Raw genomic sequence first — 25,999 nt, 5'->3', positions numbered from 1 at the left:
TAACATCCCGAAGGACTTGCCTACATCAAGCCAAACGTCTCTTCCTAAATTTGTACAGAATTCTGTGAGGCCATAGAGGGGGGCTAGAGGTACCTCTTTCACCTGGTCCTCCCACCTGCATTCTCTGTGGCATCACCCAGGTAGCCTTTAATCACCCTGATGCCTGGGCCCCACCCCAGACCAAGTGAATGAGAACCTCGGGGGTGGGGCTCAGGCAGCGGTAGCTTTTATAGCAAACTAATGTGATTCCCATGTGTGACTGGGGTGGAGAAGCACCAGCTAGAGGATTCCAAGGTGGGTTCTCAACCAGGGACCACTGGCTCACAGAGGCAGCAACCAATTTTTTTTTTTTTTTGCGGTGCGCGGGCCTCTCACTGTTGTGGCCTCTCCCGTTGCGGAGCACAGGCTCCAGACCCACCCGCAGGCTCAGCGGCCACGGCTCACGGGCCCAGCTGCTCCGCAGCATGTGGGATCTTCCTGGACTGGGGCACGAACCCGTGTCCCCTGCGTCGGCAGGCGGACTCTCAACCATTGCACCACCAGGGAAGCCCGCCAGCAACCAATTATGTGGCAAGGGGGATGGGGGCCCAAGTGTCCGCACTCCATCCCAGAGGGGGCCTGGGGATGCCCAGCAGGCAATCACACCTCAGGAAATGTGAGATATAAATTAAGGTGCGAATCAGCACTCACTCATTCCGCACAAAGCCTAGAAACTGTCAGGGCTGGGAGAGGTTCTTCCAACTCTTTTACTTTACTGGGTAGTGGGGAGTTCTTTAAATATCAACGGGAAGAAAAATAGTGTTTTTGCTTTAAATTTGGGGCCTTTACTCTTCCATCTAAATCAAATGTAATTGCTTGTTATGAAAATGAAAGAGCTGCGCTTGCTTGAACACTTACTATATAATGGGCATGTGCTAAGTGACCTTTACAGTGTTTGTCTTTCCAATAATCCTACGAGGTAGGGACTATAATCCCCATTTTACAGAAGGCGTAACTGAGGCTTGGAGATGTTACTTAACCTGCCCAAGGTCATTCAGCAATTAGGTGGTGGGGCTGGGAGTCCAACCAGGAAGGCTGGCATCAAGGACCGTGCCATTGACCACCAGCTGCACGGTATTCTACAGTCTTTTAATGTTCATAACCCATTTTTGTAAAAGGTACTAAAATAAGTATCATATTAAAATATTTAAACAAAATACCTTTTTCTCATTTCTTCAAAATTTGCAGAGATTTTTTTGTTCCCTAACTCAGCAGTGAGGAGCTCAGGCAGTAGTAGGCCCTAACCCAGAGAGGCAGCAGAACAGGCACCCTCATTCCCAGCACGAGGAACCCCAGCCTGGACACAAGCACTGGCACCCCGCTACCCCCAATTCCCATCCCTACCTGGGCCCTTAGCTTTCTGGAAAGAGGGAAACATGGGCTGGGACTTCCCTCTAGTGGCTCTGAGACTAACTGCAACCAACACATCCACACTTTCCCAGGCCGGGTGCAGAGCCCTGAGCCCCAGTCAAAAGGGGAACCTGCACACCCAGTGTGGCAGCACTACACCCCTGAGACTCTACCAGGAACTGAAGCTTGGAGGCCTAGACGATGCGGCCCCACGAGGCCAAACAACGTCAGACTCCCACTCACCCGCTTCACCTCATCTGCCTCCCATCCCTCCCCAGCTGATAGGGGCATTAGAAGTCAGGCAGGGGCACCCCTGGAGGGAGGATTCTGGCCCCGGGGCAATGACAGGGACCCACTCACCCACTCCTCTCCTTGCTCACCTAAATCCTGCCTGTCCCAGCACTCCCCGCTCCGGGAAGCCTGCTCTGAGCCCTCCCTCCCCCAACCCTCCCCTTAGCTGCCAGTTATCTCCAGAGGGGTACAAGGTACCTCTCAGCAGCAGGCCCAGAATACTTATCAGGACATCAGTCTTCCCTTCCCCCAGCCCTCCTCCACTAGACTGGGAGCCCCTGAGGGCAGGCTTGAGCCACGTATGTCTCTGATACAGAGACCCCTAGGCCACAGCCTGGGCACAGAAGCCTGCTCAGTCGGCTACACCAAGCCCACGGGAGGACACAGCCGTGGGCACCCGCATGGGAGGCTCCACTCCCACCCACTCCATGACCCAGTGCACACTGAGGGGCTGGGCAGTGGCCCCAAAGGAGGCGAGGGGAGGGTCCCAGGAGTGTGCAGCGTGAGCTGGAGAAGCAGACACCGAGGGCACATTAGACTCCTGCGGGGGGGGGGGGGGGGGGGGGGGGGGCTTGCCCTCAGGTCTCCGCTCCCTGCTAAGCCGGTAGAGGGCTGGGCCTTACAGCTCCCGGCAGCTGAGGGGAGGGTGCACTGGGAGTCCCAGAGTCACGCCCAGCCTAGCAGGGACCCGCCCACCTCAGACACCTCAGAAGCAGGCGGACTCCCCGGGTGCCAGCCCCCACCAGCCAGCCCGAGGGTACCTCCCACCCCACCCCAAGGCCTGAGTGCTGCAGCCGCAATTCCAAAGGCCCCATTTAGATTCCCACATAGAGGACTTGTTAAGATGGAGCCTGCCTCTGGGGAAATGGGAATGCTTGGGGTGAAAGATGACAAATCGGGGGCCCAGCGGCCAGGCTAAGAGCATACTATTCACTTACATCTCATTCATCAGGGCTGCCCCCCAGACCTCCAGCCACTGGGCCTCAGCCACCTGCGGGGGGGTGAGGGTGAGGGAGTCGGCCCTGAGGGGCCCCTTTGGGCTCCAAGAAGCCTTGGGATGAGAGGAGGTGGCCCAGCAGTCAGTTCTGCCCGCAACCAGGGGCAGGCCCAGCAGCAGAGGGAAACAGGGGTGGGGGACAGGGTGGATACCCACCCCCCGCAGCCCGACCACACAGACATGGATGAGGCCCAAATCAGAACATTCCTTGGGACAAAACCCCTGCTCCTGGCTCCTGCGAGAGAACCAAAGAATGCCACCAGGTCCGTCTTGGGCCCAGCCCCTGCCTGGGGAAGGATGTCCAGTCAACTGGGCCTAAAGGGGGCCAGGATGGCTCCTGCTCAGGTCCCGGCATGGAGGACGGGTCGGAGCCCTCCACACACACTCGCAGACACACACTCCCACACACCACAACCCAGACGCCAGGCAGGGCGCACGGCGGGGCGCTGCCGAGTAGCAGGCTTGGCGCCAGGGCCCAGGCGGGCGGGGGTGCGGTGTGAGTAATGGCGGGTGCAGGATGCACCCGAATCCTGATAAGGGAGAATAATAACTTGTCAAAGATATATATGATATGTGCTTGCTTTCCCTACGGAATATCTATGGGGCTAATTCATCAAGCCGGCGGACTGGCTGGAGACCCACGGAGGGAAGAGAAGAGAAGCACGTGACCAGCAGGCCCCAAAGTGCCCAGTGGTGGGGAGGGGAAGTGGCCTGCCCCAGCTGGACTCCCGCCAGGGCCCTAATAAGCACTGAAACTGGCCCGTCCATGGGTCCCCCGGGTCCCTAACGCTAACGCCAGGTGCATTTTGGATCTGGAATCCAGAGCAGATGTCCCCCTACTTGGGAAGCCCACTGTTTCTCATGTGTTCCTTCTCTCCTCCCCTCCTTTCTTTCTCCCTGCTGTGCAGTCTGCAGAAAGCCTCTGGCTCGAGAAGTTGTAAGATGATCAGAAAACATCTCCGCTTTTGGAGAGGAGACGACAAACAGAAACAGCTCTTGGGGAGAGCAAAGCTGAGAGGGCAGGCCCTACCTGGCTCTCCTTGCTCTCCTCACCGCTCTCCTCCAGCCCCTCCTGGCCCGACACCCCCCCACACACACCCCAACCTCCCTAAGCTCCCACAGAAGGAAGGAAAGGAAGAAGGAGGGTCTGTTCCCCTTAGTCAGATCACTTCAAGGACGCTGATGCCAGAAAACCCACCTGGAAACACGGTGCGCACCCCCAAGAGGCAGCTACATCCTCACCAGAGAGAAGTCGTTCATCCATCTACACCTTCACGTTCCCCAGGGGTTGCGGGGGGTGGTTAGAGCTTCCTCTAACCTCTCTTCCTTCCTCCTCTGTCTTTGTCATAATAATTTAAAAAAATGAATTAGCTTGCATCATCCCAGGCCTCCCCCAGGGCCTCTGGAGGTCTGCCCAGCCCCTGCCCTCACCCATCCTCTGTTCCGCAAGCCCTCATGGGGCATCTTCCCCCCCTGCCCCTCAGACTGTCACGGGGCGCCTGACTCACCGTCACCCAGGTCTGCGTTCTGCCACTTCCCACTGAGGTCAGCTCCCTCCCCTGTCAGCTCCAGGCTGGCATTCACCCTCCACTTGTACCTACTCACTAAACAAAGATTAAACAGACCAAGAGGCTATGGAGCTCATCATGTGAAAATACTGAAACACCTCACTACCCACACCCTGCTCTTTCCCCTCCCCCACCTCCCCAAGACCCAGCAACCAAAGGGTTAACTTCTGGCGCAGTTCAGGGGCCTCCAGGACCCTGCCCAGCACCTGGCCCTGCATCCATCCTTGTTAGTAAGGGCTGGTGCCACACCGTTGTTAAACATTGTGATTCCCACCCTGGATGGTGCATCTGTAGCTCATCCTGTAGGAATTACGTGAGTTTCTCTGTGCAAGAATCACCACTGGCCTCCTTCCTCCTCTCCCCACTCCTTCATTCCTTTCCTCCTTCCTTCCTTCTATTCCTTCCTTCCTCCCTGTTTGAGGTCTAAGGTCTCCCTCCCAGCACGCCCTCCTGGCCCTCAGCTCTGACACAGATCTGAGAGGCCACCCACCAGTGCTTACAGCCTCCCTCTCACTCTCCCTCCCAGGGCCATCCTGGCAGTGGCTGGCATCTCCCAGATCCCAAGGGCCAGGAAATATGGGGACCAGGCTCCAAGAGTGCCAGCCCCTCCCCATCTCCATTTCTCCCTAATGGACAGTGATAGCCCATCCCCTTCTCTACTCCTCTGCCCCTCTCCCCAACCCACCCCACTGCCCTGTCCACAGAGGGCAGGCCCAGGGCTGGAGACCGCTGGGGCATGTGGAAGGGGAGAAGAGAGGGGGGCCATGCCCCTGCCAGTGCAGCCTGAAGCTACAGAGCAATTAACTTGGCATTTTCAAACAAGGGCAGAGGAAGCGGGAGCCACAGGACTGAGTCAGCACATAAGAGAGGCTGGCTCAGCTCGTTAGCAGGACAGGGCTGAGCCAACAAGAAACAAGGTCAGGGAGGAGGGAGTGGGAGCCCCCAAATGGAGATGGGGCAGGGGGCAAGTGAGGAAGAGGGCTGCCGGCCCCTCCCCATCCCCTGGATAGATCCTGGCTGCCAAGGCCACGGGACCAGCCCTCAGCTCTTTTTCCTCCAGGCAGCTCCTGCCCACCCTCCACAAGTCAGCAAACATTCTCCATGTATTGTAAGTGCTCCATGACTGGGAGTAAAGGTGACAAGACACTCCCCTCCCTCCTGCCCTAAAACATACAACAGAGTTGGCCTCCCTGATGACATCACCAAGGGCCTGGGGCCTAGGAGCAGCACAGGGCTAAAGACGATGTTTGGGGGGTGGCCTGGGAGACTTCATGGAGGAGGTGGACTTTTTAGTAGCTACATTTAAAATAAGGTCGGCACATCCAGTCTTTTTCCAAAAAGGAAACAAAGCCTCTGAATCCAGCCATCTGCTGAGTGCTTTGCCAGGTGCCAGGGGCGCTACCCACATCTCCTATGATCCTTACATCCTCCTGCAAGATTCCTCTCACCTAGGAAGAAGCAGAGGCCAGGGCTTACGTGACTCACCCAAGCTCGTACAGAAAAGGGCAGAGCTGAGGGCTTCCCTGGTGGCGCAGTGGTTGAGAGTCCGCCTGCCGATGCAGGATGCAGGGGACACGGGTTCGTGCCCCGGTCCGGGAGGATCCCACATGCCGCGGAGCGGCTGGGCCCGTGAGCCATGGCCGCTGAGCCTGCGCGTCCGGAGCCTGTGCTCCGCAACGGGAGAGGCCACAACAGTGAGAGGCCCGCGTACCGCAAAGAAAAAAAAAAAAAGAAAGAAAAGAAAAGGGCAGAGCTGAGATTTGTATGTGGATTCATCCACTGCAGAGGCTGTGTTCTTTCTGACACAGTGCTTAGGCAGGTAGGAATCTGCTAAACTGAGAACAGGGGAAGGTATTGGAGCAAAGGCCCAGATGGAAGAGTGAATAAAGTGAGTTCTAGCAACTAGGCTGTCGGCCAGGTTGGAAGAGGGGCTGAGTATGCGTGAGGGTTAATTTCATACATCAACTTGATGGGGCTAAGGGATGCCCAAATGGCAAAACATTGTTTCTGGTGTGTCTATTAGGGTGTCTCCGGAAGAGATTAGTGTTTGAATCAGTAGACTAAGTAAAGAAGGTCGCCCCCATCAATGCGGGTGGGCTTCAACCAATCTGTTGAGGGCCTGAACAGAACAAGGAGGTAGAGGAAGGGTGAATTTGCTCTCCTCTTGAGCTGGGACATCCACCAGAGCTCCTGGCTCTAGGGCCTTCAGACTCAGCCTGGGATTTACACCACCAGCTTCCTAATTGGCCTCCTGGCTTGGGCTGAATTACAGCACTGGCCCTCCTGGTTCTCCAGCTTGCTTGAGGCAGATCGTGGGGCTTCCTGGCCTCTATAACTGCACGAGCCAATAAATATAATAAATAAATGGACAAATCTCCATATCCTATTGGTCTGTTTCTCTGGAGAACCCTGACTAATACAGCATCTCCAGGACGGGGTGTTGCTCTCAGGGTTACTGACAAAGCCCTGTGGATGTGCCACAACTTGGAGGGATCTCCTAAGCCACTCATCAGAGCATCCTTGTAGACAGGAACCAAGAATTTACCAGAACACCACACTGGACCATATCGTCATAACTGCCAATTCTACTCGCCTTGATTAATCTTGATCTTTGAGAGAGGGGCTATTTCCAAGGGGCTGCGTGTGGTTCTTTCTGGTCCTGATGCTGCTGCTCTTTTCGGGGTAAGGTAAGTTTAGGGGGGAGGCTCAGGAGCCATAGGCTGCGGGGAAGGCCAGTGATGGTCAAGAACTGGGTAAAATCTGGAGTCAGCCAGGCACAGCCATGTCAGCCATGAGATGCAGGGTCCCAGACAGCTGGAGCAGGAACGGGGAGGAGAGGGATCTGCTGCGCGGCTGAATTCCTGGTCTGAATTTCCCATCAGCATCAAGCTAGGAACCCCCTCCCTCCAGGCCTTCCAGTGGGGCTGGGCCACCTGCGATACCACTCCCCCCTAGTCTCATGACGTGACCTGTCCCCACACCCCCATCTCTTCTGATCTAACCATGGACAGATTTTTCCCTTTTCTTCATAGTCTGCCCAGGTGAAGTTAGAACATTCTCAAAAAGACTTACTAGAAAGCACAAGGCAGATAAATACAAAATCATGCAATGGACAAATGCCCCAAACACATTTGTTGAATGATAAAAGTATTCCACGGGATTTCACCAGAGTAAGTCCCTACGCTACTGCTGTATCCCTGGTACCTAGAATCGTGCTCGGAACAACGTGGATGATTAGATGATTAGCGCACCTTCGCTGAGTGAATGAGTGCACGAAGGGATGAACGGGCCAAGTGAACATCCTGCCTGATGCTAAGCATGGCTCTCCCCTTCACCCAAGCTTGTCTTTCTCACACACAGCACTGACCTGATGACCGCCCGCTGCCCTCCAGCTGACTGACAAACAAGCCTCGCCAAGAACCCACCTGCCTTCCTGCCAGACTCCCCCCTCCGCCACTTCCACTCCACACTGCACCCCTCTCGCCCCAGTGACCACACCGCACATGCCACCATCTACTGTGGACTGAGCAGTAACTGGCATTTGCTGAGCCCTCTACATGACTCATCTCATCTGATCCTCATGTGCTGTGCACAGGTGCTAAAGGCACCCAGTTTGGAGATGAAGAAACTGAGGATAACAGAAGCCCAAGGTCAAACAGCAAGTAAACAGAAGAGCCAGGACTCAGACCCTTAACTGTTTCCAAAACCCATGCTCTCTGCCGCTAAGAGTAGTGATGGTGGACCCCTGACACCACCAGGCTACCTCCTCCTATCTTCACCAATCATCAAATTCAAGAATATCAGTGACACTGAATTTGCCCCAAAGACATTCGTTCAATAAATACTGAGCACCTACCACGTGTTCAGTGGGTACATAAATGACGGGCATCAGGCTCCCTCCCTAGGAGTTGTCATGGTCCGTGCGGTGGACACCACCTTGCCTGGGGTGAGCGGTCCCTGAATGGGAACCTCCCATCTCCAACGCTGGATTCTCAGCAGCAGACAGTCAGGAGAAAACCCTCTTGTTTGGTTTTCCTGGCCCCCACCTCCGGCGGCCTGCAGTTCCCAGCTTGCTCACAAAGCTCATCTGCCTAGCAGGTGCTGTGCACCCAGAACGATCTAACACAAGTGACCTTGCTTCCCCAGGGGGCACTCCAGTAAGTCATCATTCAGGCATCCCGCAGGGAGAAGGTGTTCTGGGGCCCTGACGCTATACTCGTGCAACATCAAGAACACTTTACTCACTTCAACAATGAAAGATACCATCTTCACCAAGACAAAGCGGCATGGTTTCCTGAAAATGATGCCCAGCAAGTGAGGGTCAGAGATAAGCAAGTCATTCCCCCCTGGAAGGGGCAAACTGTCCTACATGGAAAGTTCCTGTGTGATTGCTGGTCCACTCCTCACGGAGACAAGGACGCCTCAGACCCATCAGAGAAGGCTGGAGACTTGTCCCTCTGCCGAAGAAATGGAGCCAGGATGTGGACCCAGCTTCTCTGGTCCCTCCAGGCCTCCTTCCCTTATTACCACGCGCTCAGAATTACAGGGAAGAGGCCAGTGTGGGTGCTGGGCAGGGCAGGGTGAGGCCAACCTGATGGCTGTCCAAGACATCCTGGCCAGTGCTGTCCTGTCCCTGGGAACTTTCCAAAGAGTGTTGCTGCCACACACACCCATCCCGGCAGCTGGCTTGCGTGAGGCTTGTCTGGATGTGTATGGGGTGTGGAGGCCTCATGTGCCCAGGGGGCAAAGGCCTTCATCTGAGGGAGGGGTCTTTTCTCACAGTCTGGCCAATGCAGAGGCCCAGGGGTGAGGGTGTCCAGATTGTCTCCAGGGACCCACAGCCTTGAGCATCAGGGTCCTGGGGACCAAGTGGTCACCTGCACCCAGGACAGGGGGACTGGCAACAGCACTTGACCTTCCCTCTCCCTCTCCCCTACCCCTTCCCCCAGGTGGGCCAGTTGTCTTCCTCTCCAGCCCAATCAGGGGAGTTTCTCATTGTAAATACCACGCCACAGCCATCCTCCAAGTTCTGGCACTCCAGCCACACAGGTCTGCGCTTTTCTCCAAGTACCTCTCCCCCTTGATAGCCCTGAGCCTCTCCTTCCTCATTTCCTCCTTCCCTGTCTCAGGCACTTGAAATCTGGCCCATCATTTAAGACCCAATTCAAAACTCACCTCCTCCACTGCCGTCTCTCTCCCAGCCCTGTCCCCCCAGAGCCCCTCCTGTCATCATCATCGTCGAGCCCCTTCCAGTGCGCTCACCTCACTCCATCATGTGCTCCCGTGACATCTGTACACGACTTTGTTTCCTAGCACAGTGCCCCACACAAAGAAAGCTCAAAACTAATTTTTACTTGAATAAGTCCAATGCATTCATCATTATGTTACAGACAAGGAAACTGCAGCTGGGAGAAGTTGAGAGGATTCCTCGAGGTCACATACCAGCTGGTCAGTGCTAGAGCCAGCTCCAGAACCCATCCATAAAAGCGTGATTCCTACCCTGTCCTCCTCCCCTGACCCCATACTGCCTCTTACCACCTACTCGGATCAAGCCAGGGCCACAAGCTCAGCATGGGTGATTTGTTATTGCAGGCATCGCACATACAGAAGAGTATAAGTATGTATGTGCTGTGAAAAGAGTAACAATCACCTGAGTCTCCACTACCTGGGTTAAGACATACAATGTTATTAGTGCCTTAGAATCCCCCATTTCCCCAGCCCCCTCTCCTGTGACCCTCCCCATTAACCACTGGAGTTAACCACTATCCTAACTCTCCTATTAATCATCCCCTAGCTTTGCGTTATGGCTGTGCCACTTTTATGCGTCTCCCTAACAACGTATCGCCCTTTGCTTACACAGCTAGGTTTGTGCTTGCTACTCAGTTTTTCAAAATTAAACAGGATCTGTGATCTCTTCAATGCTTAACACTGTTATGTTCAAGTTCTCCCAATGCAGCGAAGTCTGAGCAGATGCCTATTATAAAGTCAGGCCACAAAAGCATGTACAGAGTTCTCCTATCAGATAGCACCAGCTCTCTCCTAAAAGCCACTTTATTTTAGGCACTGAATTAATGGTATACAAATGACATGCATAGTAATGTGGAATTTTTTTTTTCAGGAAAGGATTTTGTATGTGTGTGAAAAAGTCAACTGCTCAGGCCCTTGTCTTACAGGGCTGTTTTGATCCCAGTTGCCTGACAGCAGGGATCTGTCCTTGTGTTTGGAGACAGAAAAGAGGCTCCAAGAGGATGTGAAGAGAAGCTGGCTCAGAGGGTCCCCCAGAGCCCTCCTCGCTTCCTCCCAGCCAGCCCTCACCACGGTGGTTTTGGCCCACAGCTGCCCTAGCCCAGGGACCTGGTGGCAGACAGAAACAGATCTACTTTGGTTTCCATGGCAACTGCACGCATTGGGAGACCAACCGAGTGAGCCACAGCCAACGAGGCAGCTGGTTTGAAGGGTGTTGATCTCTCTGTGGACCATCAAGGCAGAACCACAAGGGACCGGAGGCAGCAACCAAGCCAGGAGGAGACACAGGAGCTGGGCATATGGAGTCTGCAGGAACCTGTCTGCAGAGCTACACATGAGCAGTGCACATGTGTCCACTCACCCACGACCCTCTCTCACCCACCCACTCAGGCAGAGGCACGTGCTGAGAAATGCACATCCACACTCCATTGTGAACACAGAGACCCATGCTCCCAAACTCAGACACCTGTTCACACCAAATACACCCAAGGTTTTACACCTTGCCCCATTTTCACACTGAAAAACACAGACCCCTGCATACAAATGCACATTCATCCATAATATATGATCTGCACCCCTAGAAAGATTCAGTCACCCCAATACACTTTCTCTATACACACCCACATGCACAGATGGTGCACACACTCACCTTAGACACACAGACCCACATTTACAGGGAGAAACGCACGTCCATACTCACCTGTGTGCTGGCAGGGACACTCCCAGAACATACACATGGGCTGAGATCAGAGCCTCTGGATGCGAAGACTCAGAAGCTGAGGAGCTCCAACTGCAACAACTCAGAAATGGGATGTGGTTCACGGCTGCAGCAGCATCACAAAATCCCAGAAACAAGTCTCCTGGCTTGCTGCCTCATAAACGGTGCCCCCATAGAGAAAGGCCTTTAATCTTCTCTGTTTATTTACTCATAGTAATTCTTTTTTGTGTCCTCCATAAACACCAAAAGGACAGAAATCCAACAATCCTCATGTCATGCAGACTTGGAATAAAAATTTTGATGACAGACTCAGAGATGCACGTTCCTCTTTAAGACACCTGTATGTGTCTGACTCTGAAGAGGCCTGTCCCATCCTGGTTCACTGCTTTCTGGTCCCAAAAGGCAAGGAAAAGAGGCCTGCTGGTTCCGCTCCTAGGAAAAAGGGACAAATTCACAGCACGTGGAGTATCTTGCTAGGCCAGGGGTTAGCTCCTGACCTAGCAGGGAAACCTGACAACCACAGGCTCCATCCACCGAGGCCCTTGAGAGCCAGGGGTCACAGAAGCACTTGACGGGGGGACATTTTGTTGAGAATTTCTTGAAGCACATTTGAATATTTGTAACATTTATTTCAATATTGTCCTAATGATCATTTAATTAATATGGAGAAATGGAAAGATTATGTACATGTGTATATATTCCTATTACAATAATAATAATAGCTAATACTCACAGGCACAAAAAGGTCACTAAATGTTAAGCTATTGAAGGGCTTCCCTGGTGGCGCAGTGGTTAAGACTCTGCCTGCCAATGCAGGGGACACGGGTTCGAGCCCTGGTCCGGGAAGATCCCACTATGCCACGGAGCAACTAAGCCCGTGCACCACAACTACTGAGCCTGTGCTCTAGAGCCCGCAAGCCACAACTACTGAGCCTACGAGCCACTCTGCAACAAGAGAAGCCACTGCAATGAGAAGCCCGTGCGCCACATGGAAGAGTAGCCCCCACTCACCGCAACTAGAGAGAAAGCCCGCACACAGCAACAAAGACCCAATGCAGCTAAAAATAAATAAATATTTTAAAAATGTTAAGCTATTGTTATTACTGTGATTTTAAATTGATAATGAAAATCATCTATAACTTAAAAACTGGGGGTAGTTGAGATGAACCTCCTTATTTCATAGGCTTTTAAACACTTTTCAGTTTTAGCAGCAGCAGGATTAGCACTGTGTGGTACTTTACAAAACAGTTTCACATACACCATCTCCTTTGTGTCCCTGAGCATCTTCTGTTGGCCAGGCATCAAGCTGGGGGGGGGGGCGGGTATCATAGATTAGTAAGACCCAGGCCCAGGCCTCGAGGAGCCCACAATCCAGCAGGTAAGGGGTGGGGGAGGCACACTGGAACTGTGTACCATGCAGCCTCATGTCATCACAAAGGCCAGTGCAAAGGGCAGGAAGCATAGGCAAAGGAATCATTTGTAGATGGGGGAGAATCTGGAAGGGGTGGAGAATCAAAGAGAGCTGCAGGGAGGAGGTCACACTTGAGCTGGGCCTGAACTCACCAGTCGGTTTTGACAAGCCAAGTTCCTGGCTGGAAAGGAGCATTGAGGTCCCAAGCACAGCTGTAGAAGAGTGGGTGGTCGACCTGGGCAGCTAGACCCAGGGGTCCAGAAGGGTACAGGGAAGAATGGAGCCACAAAGGTAGACTGAGGCCAGATTCAGAAAGGCCTTGCACGGCAAGCCAAGGAGTCTGGCCCAGCAAATCATCAGGTGTGAACCGGCCAGACCTGTGGTCCAGAGAAACACCTCAGGTACCTGGGTGTCTTGACACTGGGTTGTGGGGTATGACTGGGAACCTCGGGGCCAAACCGGAGGGTTAAAATTGCACCCTCCATTAACAGAGCCAGAGCGCGGGTCAGCACCCCCAGCACCCAGCTCACCCAGCTCGGCGCCTGACTCACACAAGGCTCTCCATAAATGTTTGCTGAACTGCACGGCGCAGCGGGTCACGCGAAGAAAATGGAATTAAGAGTCCAGTGACCTGGAGGGCTGCTTCAGGCCCACTACTGACTGGCTCCCGGACTCTGGACCGGCGATTTAACCTCTGGTTCTCGGTTTCCACGCTGGTACAGCGAATCCGATAATGCCCTGACCTCCCTGGCTTGGCTGCTCTGAAGCTCTCACGCGGGAACCGGCTGAAGACGCTGGAGGGCGCAGAGCGCCGGCCCTGGCGGGGGACCACGCGGGCCGCTGCCGCCTCCCCGGGACCATATGCGGGGAGAGCTGGCTCAGCCGTCAACAATCACCTGCCCCCCAAACTCACACCTGCGCTGCATTTCCGCTTAGGCAGATGGTGCGATTTGGCCGCGCGCCAGCGCGTTGACCCCGCCCTGGACGCTCGCGCATGCGCCCTGCAACTGGCGGGACGCCGCTGGGAGGTGGCTTTGCGGACCGGCGGTCACCCGGATAGGATATGGCTCAGCCAGAGGGCGGGGTGCCTACGGCGCCCCTCCCCTTGCTGGAACAGCGCCCCTTTCCCAAGGCCAAGGCAGCAGCAAGGCCAGCTTCTCCCCAGTTCTCACACCGCCTCTGAAACGTGAACAGGGAAGGAAGCTTTCAGAGTTTCCCATGTGGAGAAACTGAGGCTCAGAGAGATTAGGAGACTTTCAGCTGGACACACAGATATTAAAAGATGGAGCCAGATGGAAACCCAAGTCTGCCGAACTCCAAGCACACCGTTCTTTCGTTGGTTGGCACTACCCCGGCGCCTCAGACCACTTTGGCCAATATCTAGTGGGGGCAGGAATTCTTCCTTCACCCAAAGCTGGCTTTGCCTCCGTCCAGCGCAGCAGCCTTACGATTCCCGTACCACCCGGCCCACTCCTGAACCATCGTGCATACCTGAAAATTAGTGGGGATCTGAGCCAAGCGTAAATCAGTAGAATTAAATGATGAAATACACACAAAGAACTCCTTAAATGTATATATATATATAACATTAAATATATATTTAATATATATATTAAATATATATATATTATATATATATATTTATTTAAAGAAATCTGGTCTAAATGCCAAGCCGGGGGCAGGCATATCTATTGGTACAGCATCACCACCAAGGGCTCGTCTGGCCTTAACCGGCACACCTCCCAGAATCCTGAGCTCATCATTTCCTCTTTGCCCAACGCTGGTGTTGAGAAAGTTCTTGCTTCTCTTTAGCTGAAATCCATCAGTCTCCTTAAGGATCCAGTTGCCCCTCTTGGGGCCACATGGAACAAATCAGATCTCCCTTTCTTTTCACAATCCAGCCTACATTAGGAGGCCGCCTTCTCTCTTCCTGACTCAGCGGCCCCCAGTTCCTTCAACCATTCCTTAGAAGTCATGCTTTTGTGTTCCTTTCTCAGCCTCCAGACACACTCCTGTCTGGTCCTATCCTTCAGAGCTCAGCACAAACATGTGTTCTCACCATGTGTCAGACACCGTGCTATAAGCGCCTTCCCTGAGTCATCTCATTTACTCCTGACGACAACCCCAGGAGGTGGATGCCATCATTATCCCCGTTTGGCAGATGAGGAAACTGGGAAGTGAAGGAACATGCCAACAGTTACAGAGCAAGTGACGGAGCAGTCTCTGCTGCCCTCTGCTGTCACTGCAGCTCCAGCAGAACAAGAGCACTGGGCTTGGGGTTGGGTGAGCTTTGCTTCCCACTCTCCCACTTATTATTGTGTGACCCGGGCAAGCCACACATCTGGTTCTCCTGGTCTGTAAAATGGGGGTCGTTATAATGTCTACCTGCTAGGCTTTTTGGAGATTAAAACACATTTTGAGATGTGACCATAGGCCTGATACTCTCCACTAGCTCCCCCTACCCCTCCAGGAGTCCTGTGCGAGGACTCACAGGGACTACAGCAAGTGACCAGATTCATGTCACATCCTATAGTGCTGGGGCCCTCTCCAGGAGGGAGCCAGGTTCAAATCTCCAGGTCCCTCACCCGGCCTGGAGTCACTCTCTAAAATGATTTGTCAAGTGACAAGCAAAAATATATTACCAATTTAAGAGTGTGATTTGCCTGGAACTTTTTAATCCTTGGGCTGTTGTTGAATAGATTAAAGTGTCTGCTTTGATCCATGCATTTAGATGGAAACATAAATATAGCCATCACTTATTCTCTCAGCCGCCAGGATGGGTGTCACGTTGCATCACGCCGGCTTCCCACCCAGCCAGGGTAATGCATGAGAATGACCTTTTTGCCATTCAAATCCCTTTTGACTTTTCTGCTCTGGCCGGAGCCCGAGCTGCCCTGCTGCTTAATGTGACCACAGCTCAGGCTGGGAAACAGTCGGGAGAAAGGGTGGAGCATGGGACGCCCGATGCCGACAACTTCCCCCAGCTCGGCAGAGCCCAGCAAGAATAAGTCTCCGGAGAAACAGATTTTGAAGAGGAATTTAGTACATAGATCTTCTGTCAGCGGAGCAGACTCCGGCTCAGCCGTTTTTCAGGCTCGCTGCTTATCCAGAAATACATCTATTTTTACATGGATCTCTGGCGAGATTCCCTCTTCCCTCGTGAGGTGGGAAGCTGCGCTGGGAGCCGGGCACGGGGTCGGGGGGGGGGGGGGCGGGGCCTCGGGGCAGGGCAGGCCCAAGGTCTGGCTCCAGGACGCTGCGGCTCGGGAAGAGGGAAGCGGTGCCGAGCCCTGGGCCTTCCGAGCCTTCCTCCAGCCATCCGCCCGCATCCTGCCCCGGCCCTTCTCGGGACACGGCCCGGCCTCCCAGAGTCTCCATCACGGGCCCTGCCCTCCTGCGCCCTCTCCGCCCAGCCAAAGCCCCGGCCACCTCCATGACCCCCTCAACCCTGAAGTCTAATGAGGACTGAGCTGTGGACACCCCCCAGGCCCACAAGTCTGCGCAGACGCGCGCGGACAGGCACACAACGAGGACCCCCATCGGGCGCCCACTAAGATGGGCTGCGCCCGCCCTTCGCTGCCAGTTTATTCTCGGCCTGCCTGTTGGCACCCAGCCACCACGAACACTGGGAGCCGGTTCTGGGCAGCCCCGCGGATCAGCGGGTGGAATGGCTGGCGGGGGCTCTGAGCACTGTGCTGTGGCAGGCAGTTAGGCCTCAAACAATGGCCTGTGAAACGTCAGAAGTAGCGGGGAGGCTGGGATTGGCAGGGGCCTTGGGCATGTGGAGGGCCCTGGGGTTGACCACGCGCTGATGGGGCCAAGAGCCAGGGGGACAGTGCTCTCCTGATCCCATAGGACCCTTTGGCAGGAGAGACACCATATGCCTCCTTTCCCCAAACCCCCTTGAGTAAGTTAACTCCTTTCACCCCAGGAGCTTTTGTTCTGTGGAGAACCAGGCCCCCCCAGGATAATCAGGGGAGAGAAGACAGTTCCAAAAATAGGAATGACCCCACTGTGGCTATATGTGCTGCCCTACTTGGCCCTGTCCTCTGCCTCCTCCCCACAGTCCAGGCCTCTGCTCCCACATTCTGTTCTAAGAAGCCCACAGTCCGTGCCCAGCCTGTCCTACCCAAAGGTCCTGCCTCTCCCCTCTCCAGGTCCTGGCTCTGCACTTCAGCCCCTGCTGCTTTGGGGACCTTGTTCCTGAATCATACCCCTCCCTCTCCTTCCAGCAGTGCTCTCTTCCTCTGCTCTGTTTTCAGTCGGCCCTGGCCTTGCCCCATCCCTGCCCACATGCTGACACACAGTGCCTGTGGACCCTACTGAGCCTGGTGTGTGTCCCCACTCTCTCCCTCCACACCACCTCGTCTCTCCTCCTAGTCTCGCTCAGAAATGCCTGTCCCCCCACAGAGAACAGACTTGTGGTTGCAAAGTGTGGGGGGAGGGAGGGATGAATTGGGAGTTTGGGATTAGCAGATGCAAACTAGTATATATAGAATGGATAAACAACAGGGTCTTACTGTATAGCACAGGGAACTATATTCAGTGTCCTGTGATAAACCAGAATGGCAAAGAATATGAAAAAGAATGTATTCAATATATATGTATAACTGAATTACTTTGCTGTGCAGTAGAAATTAACACGACATTAGAAATAAACTATACTTCAATAAAATAAATTAAAAAAAAAGAAATACCTGTCCCCATCACCCATAGCCATCCCATCACCGACCCCTGGGCTTTGTCCCACTCTCCTGCCAGACCTCTGCCTTCCTAACCCTGAGCACCAGCGCTGCCTGGCCTCACAGATGGGACCTCTCCTAGCTTGCCTCCTTCCCTTCCAGCTGCCCAGCTGTGCCTGCTCTTTCACTCTCTCTAGCTCTTCTTCCTCCTCCTCCCATCTCTTCTTTGGAGGTCCCCCAGTGTTCTAGCCCAATTTCCTTTCTACCCTGTCTCCCTCCCTTGGATACGACAACGATCCACCCCCGCACCCCCCAAGCCTTCAATCATTGCTTTCATGTGAATAGGTCACAAATGAGTATCACCTGGTCTGACATTCCTGATGAGCGTTCCCACTTGCTCATAGGACAGTTCCAGGTTGGCAGATGCTGTCACCCCTAAGTCACCCCGCCTGAAACAAATGCATCATCTGACCTCCACCTAGAGCGACTGACGAGTTACCATCTTTCTCCTGTTTGCTAAGCTAGATCCAAGGATGACTCCTCCTTTCCCCTTCACTCCCTCCCGCCCACCCACACGCATGCAGCCAGTCATGGAGCAGCCTCTAGTGTTGCCCTCCCAGCCTTTCCATTCTCATTACACCCAAGTTCTAGACCTCATTTCCATTCACCAGGACTATTTCAGGAATCACCTAATCTGTCTTGCCCCATGGGGTAGGTAGGTAGAGTAATGCCTCTCCCAAAAAATGTCCATGCCCTGGTCCCTGGAACCTGGGAATATGTTACATTACATGACAAAAGGGATTTTGCAGAGGCTTAAAATTAGGGTTTTGGACCTTAAAATAGAGATTATCCTGGATTATCTGGGTGAGCCCCAGCTAGTCATATGATCCCTTAAAAGCAGTGAACTTTACCCAGCTGAGGTCAGAGAGATGCAACAAGAGAAACTAGGAAAGTGGTGGAAGAGCTGCAGCAGAAGGGGAAGTCTGAGAGCTTCCAAGAACAGGATTTGATACACTGTTGCTGACTCTGAAATACAGGGGCCCATGTGCAAGAACTGGGAGGGCTTCTAGGAGATAATGGTGGCCCCAACTTACAGACAGCAAGGGAATGGGGGCCTTCAGTCCTACAACCACAAAGAACAGGATTCTGCCCACCACCTGAATGATGCTAGAAATGGATTCTTCCCAGAGCCTCCCCACAGAAGCCCAGCCAGCCAACATCTTGATTTCTTGTACAGCCCAGAGCAGAGAAACCGTTCAAGCCAACCTGGACTTCTGGCCCGAAGAACTGTGAGATAATAAGTTTGTGTTATTTTAAGCTGCTAATTTTGTGGTATTTACTTTGTTACAGCAGCAATGTAAAACTAATACAACCCACCATTATCCATTTAGCAAACCACTGCTATAAGCTCACCCTCGCACTGAATTACCTTTCAGGACTCCCAGCCAGATATCACATATGTCCCAAATCCTCAGCCTGATGTTCGACAGTCAGCCTCCAATTTTTATTTGTAGTTCATCTCCCCCACTAGCTCCCACTAAAAATACACTAGCCACATTCACACCCTCTAAAATTGCCTCAAGCATCCCTACCTCTGGGTCTTTGCTCACGGTATGCCCTCATCAGGAGTTCCCTCTCCTGTCCCCTCCCCTCTGTCATCCAAATCTGAGCCTCCCTCCTCTATGAAGCCTCCCGAACCTCCAGCCTGAGAAGCCTCACTACCCTGCTCTCTCTGCCTCACCCACTGGGCACTCAGTACACACTGCCTTGTGTTAGTGTCTGTCCCTCCTCGACACCCTTCCCAACCCAATGGCAAGACCCACACCTGTCTTTTCTCTAAGGGCCCCACTGTGCCTAGCACAGTTCTGGGTATAGAGTAGGGACCAACAGAAACCCGTTGAGTTACAAATACAATGGAAATATTTCCAGCTACTGCCCTATTGAGCACTAGATCCCAGACATAAGGATCTGAGGGATTATCCAGCCTGGACCTAGCTGCCAGGGACCAGGAGAGAGGGACAGAAGCCCTCAGGCCAGGAGGCCACTCTGCTTGTGGTAAGGTGGTAAGGGGACAAAAACAATTCCAAGCCACACAGAGCCAGGCCAGAAACGATCCTGTGTCAGGAGCAGGTGAGCCAAGAAGAGGTCCCCAGGTCAGACCGGGGAGGTCCAGAGGGAATCAGGAGGAAATATCCAATCTGAGCTCAGGGATCAGGGCAGATCAGCCAGGACCTGCAAATTAGCCATTACCTACCTGCCTGACTGTGCAAGGGGACAGCGTGGGCTGTCACCAAGTGCCAGTCAGACACCCATGAAGACCAGCAAAAGGCTGAGGGAGGGAAAAGAGAAAAAAAGAGATTAAGAAGTCAGGGAGAGGGAGGGCTGGAGAGGGGAGCGGGAGAGAAGACAGAGAAAGGATGCGAGGAGGAGAAAGAGGGGAAGTGGGAGGAGAGACAAGGACTTCTCCCTCCATGGCCACTGTCGAAATACCACGGTCCCTAGAATACCCCGAGCCCACGGGGTTAAGATGAGGTGAGGAAATGGCAATACCCCACCCTCCTTGGTCACCACAACTAAGAAATTATGTAGAGTAATTAATCAAAAGCTAATGAGAAATGTGTTTTCTCTCCCAGCCTAGCCCCACATCATATTCTTATTAGCTGAGGTTATTACAATAGTAATCATGCATGCTCCAGGCACAAATTGGGTTTTTTGCTCCACTGCCACCAATTTAGAAAAACATTAATGGCAAGATAAAGCCCACATGGCTCACACCAGGCCGAGCCCAAGGAACCGGCTGCTGGTTCCTGCTCCCACTGCCACATACCCACTGTCCAGAGAGGGCACCCCCCACCCCCCCGCCAAGAGTAGCCATAGGAATCAGGAAGTCTGACCACAAGAAGGAGTCAAACACTGGTGGGGTGGGGCGGTGCTGGGCCTGGAGTGGGGGGACCTTGGACTTCCCACACATACACACACACACACACACACACACACACACACCCTCCAGTGCAATTGCTAGGGCAGGGACAGCCCTCATGAAACGAAGCATAAAGGCGAGTTTGCTTCTGGGGTCCAAGTCATCCCAGTTCTCTCTTGAGCCCTTCGCCATTCAGAACCTGTTCTCTGGCTACATCAGTGGTTCTGAAACACAGGTATGCAGTCAGGTGCTGACTCTTGATGAGGTTTCCACTAGTAAAAAGAAGGGTAATGTTTTCATAAAGCTAAATGGACTCAATTTGAAAGATGTTCTTAATTCTGAAACTGTCCTTCCTATTTTCTTTGTGGTTTTACACACATATGTGTATGTGTGCGTGTGCGTGTGCATGTGTAAAAGTTACATATATGACCTTACTTGGTAATTACTTTCAGTAGCAAGGGATGGATTTAAATTGATAGTGCACAATTGGAGGTGTACTGGCTGATGTAACTAGGAAGAACAGGGGTAAAACCAGAAGTCAGATGGTATTGTTGGTCCCTCTCCCTTTCTCCATCTCTCTTTCATTGCTCTTGTGCTCTCTCACTAAATCTGAGCTTCCTCCAAAGCTGAGATCATGGGAGGGATGACTCCTGGGTTGGCATGGCCAAAGGCTGCTCTGGGCTTATGTTATCCATGCTTAGGATCTCAGAGGAAAGAGGTCTTGGTTCTCCCTCAGCAGCCCCATGTGAAATCCAAGGCAGGACTCTTACTGTCCCACCTTGGGCCCTCTATATGTATTCTTAGACCAATCACTGTGGCCAGGGACACCAGGGCTGAGCTATGGGATTACTCCTGAGGCCCAGGTAACTGTAGCCTGCTGCCCCACTAGAAACAGGGGAAGAGTTGATGCCCTAAAGGAATACGGATAAGGTAACTTAAAAAGAGGGAAGAAGGGGTCCACACAGACAAAGACAATGGACACCACTATACCTGGAAAAATAAAAATAAGATGTCAGTCCTCCACCCCTATTGCAAAAGCTTCTTTATGAAAGTCTTGGCAACTACTAAGTCAGACTGAGTCACCAAAAAATGCCAAAGACCATTCTGCCATGTAAATCTCCCAGGATTTACACAGAAGAAAGTTACAGCAATGAGGTGTTAATGTAGACTCAGCAAACTCACTGGTAAAGTAAACTGTTTCAGAATATCAGAGGGCCTGTGTGTAACAGCAGAACAGATGGTGGACTCCTCCAACCGTTCCAGATATTCTGCACTGTAAGCCTCAAAGGTCCTCAGAGCCATACTGCTACGACGGTAAGGTGAGCAAGCAGAAATTTTTCCACAGAGGAAACTCCCCAGGGGCCCAAAGACCTCATGGAAACCCACTGAAGTCAGCTTGGACTTATTTCCAGAATGTCAGGCCCCTGAACAAAAAGGCTCTCCCTTAGCCCCCCAGTATCAGCACACCTATGGCTTGTCCATGTAATGGATCAGAAGTATGGTCAAGACATCCTCCCTTAACTGGTGCTGGTTTGGCTAATTTTTATCATTTATTATTTAAATGTTTGAACCTGTTGTCTGCAGCAGTCCCCCAAAATAATAAACAGCACTAAAACAGACTTGACTCTGAAGTCTATCTCTACTTCTCACCGGCTGTTTGGCTTTGAAAAAAACTCTTTGATCTCTCTGATCCCCAGTTTCTTCATCTGTAACATGCACCTTCAAAGACATTCTTGCATCTTTTGGTGAACTTTGTCAAGCACTTACTAAGTGTCAGGCACTGTTGTGATGTGCTGTGGATGAAGGGGGTCTTCCTAAGAATGCTGGGGATAGAAGACACACACCCAACATGTGTGATCCAAAGGAGAATGGGACATGTGTCATAAGAGAAGTATGAACCAAGTACAGTGGGCATTGAGAGGAAGAAGGTACTACTTCCAACTAGGGTGAAGGGCAGATGTGGTGGAGGAGAAGACATCTGCTCTGGTTTGGAAGGACAGTTGGAACGTAGTGATGAAAAGGTAGGGCATTTCCTGCAGGGAGGATGGCCCAAGAAGAGGTCTGGAGACAAGAATACTAAGAGTGAAAATAACACAATAGACCCGTTGGACTTAACTGACAACTACAGGACATTACATCCCCCAACAACAGAATACACATTCTTTTCAAGGGCACATGGAATGTTCTCCAAGACAGATCACATACTAGGTCACAAAACAAGCCTCAACAAATTTAAGAGGATAGAAAGAAATTATATCAAGCATTTTTTCCAACCACAACACTATGAAACTAGAAATCAACTACAGAAAGAAAATGGGAAAAGAACAAACACATGGAGACTAAACAATATGCTACTAAAAAACCAATGGGTCCTTGATGAAATCAAAGAGGAAATCAGAAAATACCTTGAGAGAAATGAAAATGGAAATACAACTTTCCAAAATCTATAGGATGGAACAAAAGCAGTTCTAAGAGGGAAGTTCATAGCGATACAGGCCTTCCTCAAGAAATAAACAAACAAAAATCTCAAAAAACCTGACCTACCACCTAAAAGAATTAGAAAAAGAAGAAAAAATAAAACCCAAAGCCAGCAGAAGGAAGTAAATAAATAAGATCAGGGAGGAAATAAATAAAATAGAGATAAAAAAATAGGAAAGATCAGTGAAACCAAGAGGTGGTTTTTTGAAAAGGTAAACAAAATTGATAAACCTTTAGCCAGGCTCACTGAGAAGAAAAGAGAGAGGACTCAAATAAACAAAATAAGAAATCAAAGAGCAATAACAACTGATACCACAGAGATACAAAAAATCATAAGAGAATACTAAGAACAGTTATATGCCAACAAACCGGACAACCTAGAAGAAATGGACAAACTTCTAGTAACATACAGGCTGCCAAGACTAAGTCAAGAAGAAACAGACAATTTGAACAGACCGATCACTAAAAGTGAAACTGAATTTGTAACAAAAATCTCCCAGCAAACAAAAGCCCCAGGATTGGATGGCTTCACAAGGGAATTCCACCAAACATATAAAGAAGAACTAATACCTATCCTTCTCAGACTATTCCAAAAAATTGAAGAGGAGGGAACACACCCAAATTCATTCTATAAGTCCACCATTATCCTGATACCAAAACCAGACAAAGACACTACAAAAAAACAAAATTACAAGCCAATATCTTTGATGAATATAGATGCAGAAATCCTGAACAAAATATTAGCAAACTGAATCCAACAATACATAAAAAGAATCATACACCATGTTCAAGCTGGATTTATTCCAGGATCACAAGGAAGGTTCAACATTCACAAATCAATCAATGTGATACACCACATTAACAAAAGGAAAGACAAAAATCAATGATTATCTCAATAGGTGCAGAAAAAGCATTTAACAAAATTCAACATCCATTCATGTTAAAAAAAAAAAAAAAGCTCTCATCAAAGTGAGTATAGAAGGAACCTATCTCAACATAATAAGGGCCATTTATGACAAACCCACAGCCAACATAATACTCAATGGTGAAAAGCTGAAAGCCTCCCCGCTAAATTCAGGAACAAGAATGCCCACTCTCACCACTTCTATTTAACATAGTGTTGGAAGTCTTAGCCACAGATATCAGACAAGAAAAAGAAATAAAATGTATCCAAGTTGGAAGGAAAGAGGTAAAACTGTCACTATTTGCAGATGACATGATAGAGAACCTAAAAGTCTTCACACAAAAATTATTAGAACTAATCAATGAATTCATCAAGGTAGCAAGATACAAGATTAATATACAGAAATCTGTTGTGTTTTTTACACTATTAAAGAAATATGAAAGAAAGAGAAAGTAAAAAAAAAAATCACATTTTAAATCACATCAAAAAGAATAAAATACCTAAGAATAAACTTAACCAAGGAGGTGAAAGACCTGTATGCTGAAAACTATAAAACACTGACAAAGGAAACTGAAGATGATTCAAAGAAATAGAAAGATATTCTGTGCTCCTAGATTGGAAGAATTAATATTGTTAAAATGGCCATATTACTCAAAGCAATCTACAGATTTAATGCAATCCCTATAAAAATACCCATGACATTTTTCATAGAACTAGAACAAGTAATCCTAAAATTTATATGGAACCACAAAAGACCCAGAATTGCAAAAGCAATCCTGAGAAAATGAGAACAAAGCTGGAGGTATAACCCGCCCAGACTTCAGAATATAATATAAAGCTACAGTAATCAAAATAAGATGGTATTGGCACAAAAACAGACACATAGATCAATGGAATAGAATAGACAGCCCAGAAATAAACCCATGCACCTATGGTCAATTAATCTATGACAAAGGAGGCAAGAATATGTAATGGAGAAAAGACAGTCTTGTCAACAAGTGGTGCTGAGAAAACTGGACAACCACATGTATCAAACAACGAAATTAGAACATTCCCTCACACCATATACAAAAATAAACTCAAATGGTTTAAAAACCTAAATGTAAGCCCTAAAACCACAAAACTCCTAGACAAGAACATAGGCAGAACATTCTTTGACATAAATCACAGCAATATTTTCTTGCCTCAGTCTCCTTAGGCAAAAGAAATGAAAGCAAAAATAAACAAATGGGACCTAATTACACTTAAAAGCTTTTGCACAGCAAAGGAAACCATCAACAAAACAAAAAGACAACCTACAGAATGGGAGAAAATATTTGCAAATGATGAGACCAACAAGGGGTTAATATCCAAAGTATACAAACAGCTCATACAACTCAATATCAAAAAAAAAAAAAAAATCAAAAAATGGGCAGGAGACCTGAATAGACATTTTTCCAAAGAAGACATACAGATGGCTAAAAGGCACATGAAAAGATGCTCAACATCCCTATTATTAGAGAAATACAAATCAAAACCACAATGACGTATCACCTCACACCTGTCAGAATGGCTATCATCAAAAAGTTTACCAATAACAAATGTTGGAGAGGATGTGGAAAAAGGGAACCCTCCTACACTGTTGGTGGGAATGTAAATTAGTGCAGCCATTGTGGAAAACAGTACGGAGGTTCCTTAAAAAACTAAAAATAGAGCTACCATATGATCCAGCAATTCCACTCCTGGGTATATATCCAGAAAAAAATAAAAACACTAATTCAAAAAGATACATGCACCCCAATGTTCACAGCAGCACTATTTCTATAGCCAAGACATGGAAGCAACCAAAATACCCATCAACAGACAACTGGATTACGAATATGTGATGTAGGGCTTCCCTGGTGGCGCAGTGGTTGAGAGTCCGCCTGCTGATGCAGGGGACACGGGTTCGTGCCCCGGTCTGGGAAGATCCCACATGCCGCGGAGCGGCTGGGCCTGTGAGCCATGGCCGCTGAGCCTGCGCGTCCGGAGCCTGTGCTCCGCAACGGGAGAGGCCACAACAGTGAGGGTCCTGCGTACCGCAAAAAAAAAAAGAAAAACAGAATATGTGGTGTGTGTGTGTGTGTGTGTGTGTGTGTATATATATATATATATATATATATATATATATATATATATATACACACAACAGAGTATTACTCAGCCATAAAAAAGAACAAAATGTCGCCATTTGCAGCAACACGGATAGACCTATAGAACATTATGCTTAGTGAAATAAGTCAGAGAAAGACAAATACTGTATGCTATGCTTCTATGTGGGATCTAAAAAATAATACAAATGAATGTATATGCAAAACAGAAATAAAATCACAGATACGGAAAACAAACTTGTGGTTACCAAAGGGAAGGGGGAAAA

At 50.4% G+C, this 25,999-nt stretch overlaps 1 long non-coding RNA gene across 1 annotated transcript in view; it reads right to left on the bottom strand.

Annotated features, from left to right (window-relative positions):
- The window catches only part of LOC114886957, a 129,124-nt gene that overhangs the window by 79,402 nt on the left and 23,723 nt on the right, over positions 1-25,999 (bottom strand). The window contains exon 2 of the long non-coding RNA XR_003791464.1: positions 11,192-11,641. This is a non-coding gene — a long non-coding RNA (uncharacterized LOC114886957). The remainder of the gene's footprint in view (positions 1-11,191; positions 11,642-25,999) is intronic.

Source organism: Monodon monoceros, unplaced genomic scaffold (assembly GCF_005190385.1).
Source record: "Monodon monoceros isolate NGI ecotype Baffin Bay Population unplaced genomic scaffold, NGI_Narwhal_1 Super_Scaffold_7, whole genome shotgun sequence".
In the NCBI taxonomy this organism is placed as follows: Eukaryota; Metazoa; Chordata; class Mammalia; order Artiodactyla; family Monodontidae; genus Monodon; species Monodon monoceros.
The sequence above is the reverse complement of the archived record's forward strand: the minus strand, read 5'-3'. Positions and strand labels throughout refer to the sequence as shown.